The sequence below is a fragment of the Gavialis gangeticus genome, unplaced genomic scaffold (assembly GCF_001723915.1).
Source record: "Gavialis gangeticus isolate Ggan-Ray unplaced genomic scaffold, GavGan_comp1, whole genome shotgun sequence".
Classification (NCBI taxonomy): domain Eukaryota; kingdom Metazoa; phylum Chordata; order Crocodylia; family Gavialidae; genus Gavialis; species Gavialis gangeticus.
In genome coordinates, this window is record NW_017728983.1 from 2,955,823 (window position 1) to 2,964,992 (window position 9,170).

Here is a 9,170-nt window from a genome sequence, read left to right on the forward strand (position 1 = left end):
ATGAAGATGTGGATGTGTTATAGAAGTAGGCACACTTATGTTTTTTCAGGGACTTATCCTTGTGATCCTGTTCCACCCTCCTTATCTCAGAAGTCCATATAGGCACCTAATAGCCGAAATGCAATCTGGCCCCTAATGTCATTCAAAAGACACCAAGTTATGGGGAGTTTACCACATCCATTGGTGGTGTGTTCCAGTGCTTAATTAACTTCACCACTAAAAATGAAAATGTGCCTTATTCCAGCTGGACTTTCACTGCTTTCAACTTCTAGCCATTGGATCCCATTCTGCTGTCATATGGTAAAGACCTGTCTCATATCCGGTATCCTCTCAAATGGCTTCTAAAGTGCAGGAAATTTCACTGAGTCATTCAAAATTTCCCACGGAAGAAACCCACTGTATGTCATTATTACACTTAACAACAGAGCATTTTTCCATACTCCTCTGTTCTAGGTGTTGGCTACAGTTACCATATTTCCAGTTGCAAAAAAGAGGAGACCTGTCATACAGGATGCAGGTCCAGGGGAATAGATGGGTGTGGGGACAGTGATATGCCAGTGCCCTGCCCCTGTCCATTCAGTTGCCACTCACTCCCAACCCACAGCCCTGTTGGTGCCCCTCACTCCCAACCCTCAGCCCATGCCCCCACAGCCCTGCCAGTGCCCCTCACTCCCAACCTATGGGAACTTGTCTTCTTGACAGGGCACTGAAGACCCAAAGGAGGGGAGCCTGGCCTGGCAGAGCCCTTGCTTTGAGCAGGCCCTGTAGGTGCTGGGTTCCCCCTGAACCTGTGGGCCCGCTGCTCTGAGCTGCATCATGGTGTCATTTTTGGTAGTCAGAGGGGCAGGGGTAGAAACCCTCCATCTTCCCTGAAGGGGGCTGCCAGCTGTGGCCTGTCCGGCACTCGCTTTGTGGCTGAAGTGCTTTGTGCTCTGCAGACTGGAAGAGAGCCGTGAGTGGGAGCCAGGCTGGGAAATCAGTTCCCCTCCTGCCCACGGGATAGCAGGGTCCCTGCTCCTCCCCATCTCACCCCATGCCTCTGACAGGGATGAGCCTCAGAAACAACTGTATTACAGGCTTCTGCGGGGACATGGAAGAGGACCACCAGCAGATGCTGTTGCTGCTCCATGAAGTGGGCTACAACATGGGATTCCTCTTTGCCTACAGCATGAGGCAGGTGAGCTCTGTCTGTGGGCATTGCTATGTCCTCTCCGTGCCCTTACACCCTGCAACCCACCTCTTACAGCAGGGCTCTAAGGAGACTCACAGCGAGGACACTTTCCCACCCCAGCAGTTGGGTGCACTGAATCCCTAGTTTGATGCTCCAAAGGAGTGTAGCAGCGTGTGAGGTGGGCGAGGAAGCTCCTGCCTTGCAGTGACTCATGTCCTTGAGTGCACAGCAACACATTGCAGCCCACGGGACAGCACTCTGCAGCCCATGGGGCTGCAAAGTCCAGCCACCCTATAGGGTGGTCGTACATGCCTACATGGGGTGCCTGGCCCTTGCAAAGGGAATGTAAAGGTGAGGGGCTGCATCTGCCAGCAGGTGACCCAGTGTCCAGGCAGTTGCACCCTAAAGGGAGCCAGGCCAAGCCCAGAGCTCTCCTGTCTACTGACCCAACTCCTAGTGGGTTTGTCTTTGCCAGCAGAAAATTTTGCAGCTGCAGTTCATAGGCAAGCTTCAAAGCTGCTGATGCCTCCCTAGCTACTAAGCATCATGGAGGGTTTTCAAAGAGGTAGTAGGAAGCTGCTCCAGCAGTATGGTGGATGAGGGCAAGAGTGGGACTGGCTGGTGAAAGAGTCTAAGTCTCCTTCCTGGGTCATGGACCCCCCCCACCCCCATCCCCACCCCAATCACCCAGAGCTATTGCCTTGCTGGGGGCACCTGGGCCAGCATTAGCTGCAGGTTCCCAGCAGACAGCAGCCCTAAGGTGATCACTATCATGATCCTACCTCAGACTGACAAAAGTGAGAGTTGCCTGCACCAGGTAGTGGTGGGGGAGCTGGAGTGGGAGCTTCCTCCCCCCAGGCACATGCTGCCCCTGTCTTTCAGATCACCTCTGCCAGCTCCCAGATGCTGAGGGGGAGGGGTCCCACTTTGCCGCACCACCCTCCAGGAATCGGCAGCCTACCGCTGATGCCTGGCTGCTGCTGGACATGGCCAGCTGCTCCTCAGGAAGGAACGGGATCCTGCCCTGGACCCCGCAGCCTGCCCAAGTGCAGCTGAACCTGCGGGGTGCCCAAAAAGTACACCCGGCACCGCAAAGACGCTGCAGCCCTGCTGTTCATGGGGAACATGACTCCGGTCCGGGTGGAGAACCTGAGTAAGGGCAGAAGCTACGATCGAGGGTGTTACCTCTCAGCTCCGTGTTCTTGGGGAGCCCTGGCACAGGACGCGGCCTGTTTGACTCGCACGAACTCCCCCTCCCCACCTCGGCCTGAGCAAGAGCTATTTAGAGGAAGGACTTACAAAAGACAAGGAAGATGCAGTGGGAGACACACTAAAGCCCTGCAGACAAGGGTGACAAGAGTGAAGCAACTCCATGGTCTCATTTGCATCCAAGTTGGAACCAGACGATGACTCATTTACATGGGAGATGGGACAGGCATGCGCCTTCGTTAGCATTCAGGATGGAGAACAGAGATCCCGAGGCATGGACCGCACTGAATTCTGGGACCAGAGAAGCAGGGGAGCACTGCATGATGGGGGATCCCTACTCCAAATGCTAATCACCCCACATCTACACACACCCAGCTCAGCATTTATCACACCAATTCTAGTAGTGACTCCTCTACTGGTATCCAAAACACTGAATCTGCCTGTCTGTATTATGAGCTCCCTCAGAGTAATGCCACCTATAGCCAGGAGTGATCAGTTCCTTTTACCCAGCATATGAACCATTGTTTACCCCTAAACAAACCTAGTGATCTCCCTTGAGCCATTGTTAGTTCTCTACAAAAACCCCTACCCAAGCTCCAGTTTCTGTCCTGGTGCTTGGATCCCAAGCTGCACCAGTTCTGCTCTTTTTCTGCCTGGAATCTCTCCACTGATCGTGCTGAGGGCTCTGCCTGTCTGCCAGCTCCAACAACGCCTGGAAACCTCGACTGGTTCAAGCTTTGCTGAGTGGTGAGATCCCAACTCTCTCTCTCTGACTCCAGGAACCTGATTTTTATTCTCTTACTCCAGGCACAGCTTTCTAAACCTGACTTTTGCTAATCAAACTCAAGCTAGACTTCCCCCAAACCCTAATTGAAACTATGTAATACTGTAGCTGTTTATTTGTCTCTCTCTCTCTCGTACGGCTCTTATTAGTGGTATCATCATAAGTTCATATACCTGGCAATAAATAACATTTATGGTCAATCTGATTGCTATACTTTCTCTCTGAACCTCACCTACTCTTTCTTCCCCTTGACCTTCCCCATTTGCTCTGCAGCAACGCTCCTCTTACCTAAGCCAAAGATCCCTGTAATGCCCAAACCCACAGTGGGGTCTGCTCATCAAGGGTGTTACTACTAGGACCATTGTGACAAGCAATTGGGATGTGCTGAGTTTTGAGGCACATGAGGGTATCAGCTGAAAGTGCTGATCGGACCCAGCCTGCTCAGACATACTCTGTTAGCATGGTTGTGTCTAACCGCATTTATTATTGTCCTGCTGAAATAAGGAATGAACTGAGTTCAAGGCACATGGGGGTGTCAGCCTATCAATGCTGAATAGTCCAGCCTGACTCAGATGTGCTCTCTTAACCTGTGTGCTTGTGTCTGCCTGAATTTTATTGTTGCCCTGCTGAATTGAGTTCAAGGCATATGAGGGTATTAGCCTGTCAATGCTAAGTAGCCCGGCCTGGCTCAGGCATATCCTGTTGATGTGTGTGTGTATGTGTGTACATGTGTTTGACTGATTCGGTGGTTGGAGGAACCCAGCCCCATTGAAACTGAGTCCTGCAGGATAGCTCTATTGAGGGTGAGGACTTGCAGAAAGGAAAGGTACAGCTCCTTATAGAAACACAAGTAATACAAGCAGGACACTGACAGAACTACAGAGACCCCCAGAAACGTATCCCTAATAAATAAGCACACCCCAAAGTGACGGGCAAATCTGGTAACAGGGGTGTGTGTCTGTGCACCCAGGGGCTGCTCCCTGGCCAGAGGAGGGGATGGGCAGCAGGAGGGCTGGCATTGCTCCCCCATGGATTGTGAATGTGTTGAGGCTCCTGGGCAGGAGGGTACCAGGGAAGTGCAAATTAAAGTGTGCTGTTTCCAGACGTGTGTCTGATGATTCACTTGTCACAGCCAGAGGGGAGGGAGGACAGGCCTTGCCCTGGTCAGAGGGTAGAGGGGTCTTGGAAGCACAGCAGTGCTTGGATCATATCACCACACCTGAAACAGCTGGGTCTCAAGCTGCCTTTGCCCCAGGACTCCAGATGCACCTGAATGAGGCTTGTCCTTTAGCACAGCCAAGCGCTGGCCTGGAAGCAAAGCCAGGCTGCAGCAGTGTCACAGGAGAGGGGGAGCAGCCCAAGCCCCCAGGAAATCCACTCCCAGCAGCTGTGATGGGTCCACTGCTCCTGGGGGATTGTGATGGAAATGAGTGCTAGAAACCATGGATGGCCTTGCTCTCTACTTCCTGGCTCTGCTCTGACTCCTACTCACACATGGGTTGAAGGTTCAGAAATGGGGAGGCAGAGCAGAGCGGATGCTGTTTAGATGTAGCTCATTTCTTAGCATGCTCATTTTAAGTCACAACTTGGGGGAAAAAAAGGAACAAGAAGAGACCAGAGACAGATCTTGACACCAGGTCTCTTGCATCCTAGCACAGGACTCCACCACCAAGCCACAAGCTAATGTCCGAAAGATTGTCTTTGGGGTCTCCCCTTGTTCCTTCCCCACCCCACCATGACTTAAAATGAGCAGGACTCAAACCTGCAACTCTAGCATCCTAAGCAGAGACCTCTGCTATCAAGCCACAAGCTCAAGGCTAGGAGGGTGCCTTCAGGTTCTCCCCTTGTTCCCATCATACAGGGAAAAACTTACAGAGAGCAGGGCTCAAACCTGCAGAGAGATGGAGACACTACCACCCTGCAGCAAGGCAATGCTGCCCAGCAAGCATTTGTTGCTTGCATCCTGCAAACCCCTGGCCAACGCTCTCCCAAGGCCTGGTTGGCAGCATGGTCTGTGCAGAGGTCACAGCTGGTTCTTCCCAGCTGACACAAGGAAGCCAGGCCATTGCATCACGCTGCTTTGCTAAGAAATGAGCCTTTTGACTCCATCTAAACAGCATCCACTCTGCCCTTCCTTCCCATTTCTGAACCTTTGACCCTATGTGCAAGGAGGCAGAGAAGTGCCAGGAAGTGGGGAGCGAGGCCGGCGTGGTGCCCAGTGCTCATTTCCATCACAGTCCCCCAGGAGCAACAGACCCTTTGCAGCTGCTGGGAGTGGCCTTCCCAAGGGCTCAGGCCGCTTCCCCTCTCCAGTGAAACTGCCACAGCCTGGCTTTGCTTTCAGGCCAGCGCTCAGCTTTGCTGAAGGACAAGCCTCATTCAAGAGCATCTGGACTCCCAGGGCAAAGGCTGCCTGCGACCCAGTTGCTCCTAGGTGTGGTGGGGCTGTGACCCAGGACCCCTCTACTCTCTGGCCAGGGTCTGTCCCTCTGTTTCTGTCTGTCCATTCCAGATTATTTGAGACCTAGCTCCAGTGGGTCCCCACAGCTGTGCATTTGGGTTATAGGACTGGCTAATATAGGGTCTGGGGAGGGCGGGGGGAAGGGAGGAGAGTGGAAAGCTTTGGTGAGGATCTTGGGGGCATTGAGGGTTGGTGGGAACTGAGGCACTAGCACCGAGAGTATGGTTACCAAGTTTCCAGTTCCAAAAAAGGGAACACCTGTCACATGAGGGGAGAGGCCAGGACAGGTAATATGATTGTGGGGGGCAGTGATATTCCCATGCCCTGCCCCTGCCAATTCCATTGCCCCTCACTGCCAAGCCCCAGCTCCCCCAGCCCTGCTGCTGCCCCTCACTCCTGACCCACAGTCCCCTGCGCCTCCCGGGCCCTGCTGATGCCCTTCACTCCGAAGCTGCAGTTTCCCACCCCCAGTAGCTCTCAGTCCCGACCCACAGTCCCCCCAGTCCTACCAGTGCCCCTTATTTCCAACCTGCATCCCCTGCCAGTGCCCTTCACTCCCAGCCCACAGTCCTCTACCCCACCAGCCCTGCCAGTGGCCCTCATGCCCAGTTGGTTTCCCTCACTCCCAACGCTCAGCCTCCTGCCCCTCCCAGCCCTGAAGCATCTCCTGGCCACCCTACCCCACCTCTATGAAAAAGGGCACCGGTGCTGGTGTTGCCGGCCATGCACACAGCTTCCCATTGCCCCCGAAGGGCTCGCCCAGCCCCTTCCCTGCTGGAGGGGCAGGCACCTCCCCCCCCAGCCCCCCTGCAGCTCCAGTACCCAGTCATACACACACCCACACCCCTCCAACCCCAGAACAGTCCCCAAGCCCTGGCCCTCTGACCCCCACTTACCTGCATCCCAGTGCCGGGGCTGCTCCTACCTGGACACGTGCATGTGCACCCTGCCTCCCATCACCCTCTCCGCTCCACCCAGCCCCAGGCAGCTCCTTGCTAGGGCAAGCCAGGAAGTGCCAAGAAAAACTTCAAAGCTGACCTAACCAAAATCCCGAACATTTGATCATATTTAAAAAAACCACCCGGACTGAGATTGGACGATCCAACAAGAGGACATGTCTGGGAAAACCCGGACATACGGTAACCCTAGTGATGGCCTTAATGGAAATGGAGAAAGGAGCACCATGGACTGGAGCCAGCTCCAAGCTCTGAGCTGCACATGTACTTTGCTTTAGTTGGCGCAGGCCGTGACAGATTCTGGGCCTGGCTGGAGCAGGAGCTCCTCTTGATTATTACAGCTTTTCTCTCCTTTCTCATCCCATGCTTCCCTATTCTCCCCCCATGAGTTCTCATCCTGGTTTCTACCAGTCAGAGATTGGATTACCTCCCAAAGGAGAAGATTTAACTTCAGCTTCCATTCCAAAACGTTGATAAATAACATGATAACTCTGATATCCATATAAATATCCAGTCTCTCTATGAATCTTACTAAATTCTCAGCCTTAATTACATTTAAGAACAATTTGTTCCATGGTCTTATTACATGAAGAAAGTGTCTCTTCTTACCAAGTTATGAATTTGCTACCTTTTAATTTCATTGGTTGTCCTTGAACTTGCCTGCTTAGTACTTACCTCTCGAATATTCATTATTTTATGAAATTTCATCATGCTCAGTGGCACATGATCACGAAAGCAGTTAAGTTTCTCCTTCATCTCATGCCAATTTAACCATGAAGATCAATTGTTTAGACTGATGGTGCTCTTGGTCAGTCTGTCTAGCTTTCTGTCTTTCGTAAGGCAAGCGAATCAGTATTTTTTAATTGAATGTTTCAGAAAAAAACTCCATTTCAGAAGAATCAAAGTGAAAGCTTTTGAAAATTCTAGACAACACTCCAATTGTCTAGTAAGACAGCTAGCAAGCTGGGGACCTGGTCAGCATATCCATACTTTGCTATACAGCTAACTAGGAGGTCCAAGACAGATTGTGGTACAGATTTCCATGCCCTGGGCCTATCACAAAGCATTTCTACCTTCTGACCACTTTTGAATGCCCTGCCTAATAGAATAAACACTGCATCTTGGTGAAAAAGTCAGCTGTTTTGCTGGTTTCTCATTAAAAAGCTGAAGGCAAAAGAAAAGGATCAGACCAGATACTGATGGGAGAGTATAAAATCTAGTTCCATTTTTTGGCCTGCCGGTACAACCATTCAGAACAAAAATCTAACCGATCTAAATGATCAGCTACCAGGGAAGGTGGAAATGAACTTTTTACAGGAGAATGGTTAAGATTTCCCCTTCTTGAGCATCAACTCTGAGTCCACTATTGCAATTAAAAGGTTGCCTTTCCGTTCCAACAACCTGGAACAGAAGTCATTGCTTGAAGCGTGCATGTCAGATGCAGCCCTACTGCATCTGGGGTTATGTGGAACTGGGACATAACTTATCATGGCTTATGCAAAGATGCAAGTCATAGCACAGTAAGGACCACTGGCTACTGCCATTTGTACCGCTTCCATTTATACTGCTTTCCTTGTGCCTGTAAGTTTCTTGGCAGCTTTCCAGCATGCAGTATCTACCTACAGCAAAGAATCCATGTCAGCAGACACTGGGTTTCACTCACATGAACTAGTGGAAGGATGTTATTTAATCCAACAAACAGTTCTGAGTAAATTGCAGCGTCTCAAGGGCCAAAACCCAGAAGGCTGAGAGATCTGGTTCCAGGCAGAGGAACTGACAGAGGTATGAATGCTAAGTTAAAGAGTTTCTAAGGTTCAGTAAGGGATGAATTAATTAAGAGAGGTAGTTAGGCAGAAGGCAGGGCGGGTGCACCTCATAGACTAACTCATTCAGAAATGTAGGAGCTTTCATAGGAAACAGCCTAATTCATCAGATCCTGTAACATTTGATGAAGTAGACTGTTGCCTACAAAAGCTTACACATTTCTGAATGAGTCAATCTACAAGGTGCCACCCTGCCCTGCCTTCTCATTGTATTAACTGCTAGGAGACCTGGTTACTAGTCCCAGCTCTGCTACTGAACTACTGTGTGCCCTTGTGTAAGTCATTTCACTTCCCTGTGCCTTCTCTTCTGCTCCCATACTTTATTTTGATCACAGGTCATGAACTGTCTCCAGCAGTGGGTATCTTCAGTCCTAGCACAAAGAAGCCTGGATCCTATAAACACTACCTTTATGATCAAATGATAACTCAAACGATCCAATCCTCCATCAACATGCAGAACATTTTTTCCCGAAATAGGCTTCAGTACATGCTACCTACATTGTTTTTCTGAGTGTCCAAAAATGACACATTGTCCTTCCAACCTCTGTAATTATCTTTGAACTGTAGGCAAAACTGGGGAGTGGAGATGAAGGCATGCACCAAGGTATGGAGGTATTCTGCATATGCCACATCACTGCCCCCCTTCATTCCTATTAGCCTGGCAGTAGGCCTGTGCGAAGCGGCTAGTATTCGCTTCGGATTCGGCTGATTCGGGGGACAGCGATTTGATTCGGTGATTCAAATCACTGTTCTGAATCAATTCAGC

The 9,170-nt window shown here is 51.0% G+C and overlaps 1 long non-coding RNA gene across 1 annotated transcript in view; it reads right to left on the reverse strand.

Annotated features, from left to right (window-relative positions):
* The window catches only part of LOC109294272, a 21,170-nt gene extending 18,730 nt beyond the window's left edge, over positions 1 to 2,440 (reverse strand). The window contains exon 1 of the long non-coding RNA XR_002096500.1: positions 2,342 to 2,440. This is a non-coding gene — a long non-coding RNA (uncharacterized LOC109294272). The remainder of the gene's footprint in view (positions 1 to 2,341) is intronic.
* Positions 2,441 to 9,170: the final 6,730 nt, after the last annotated feature.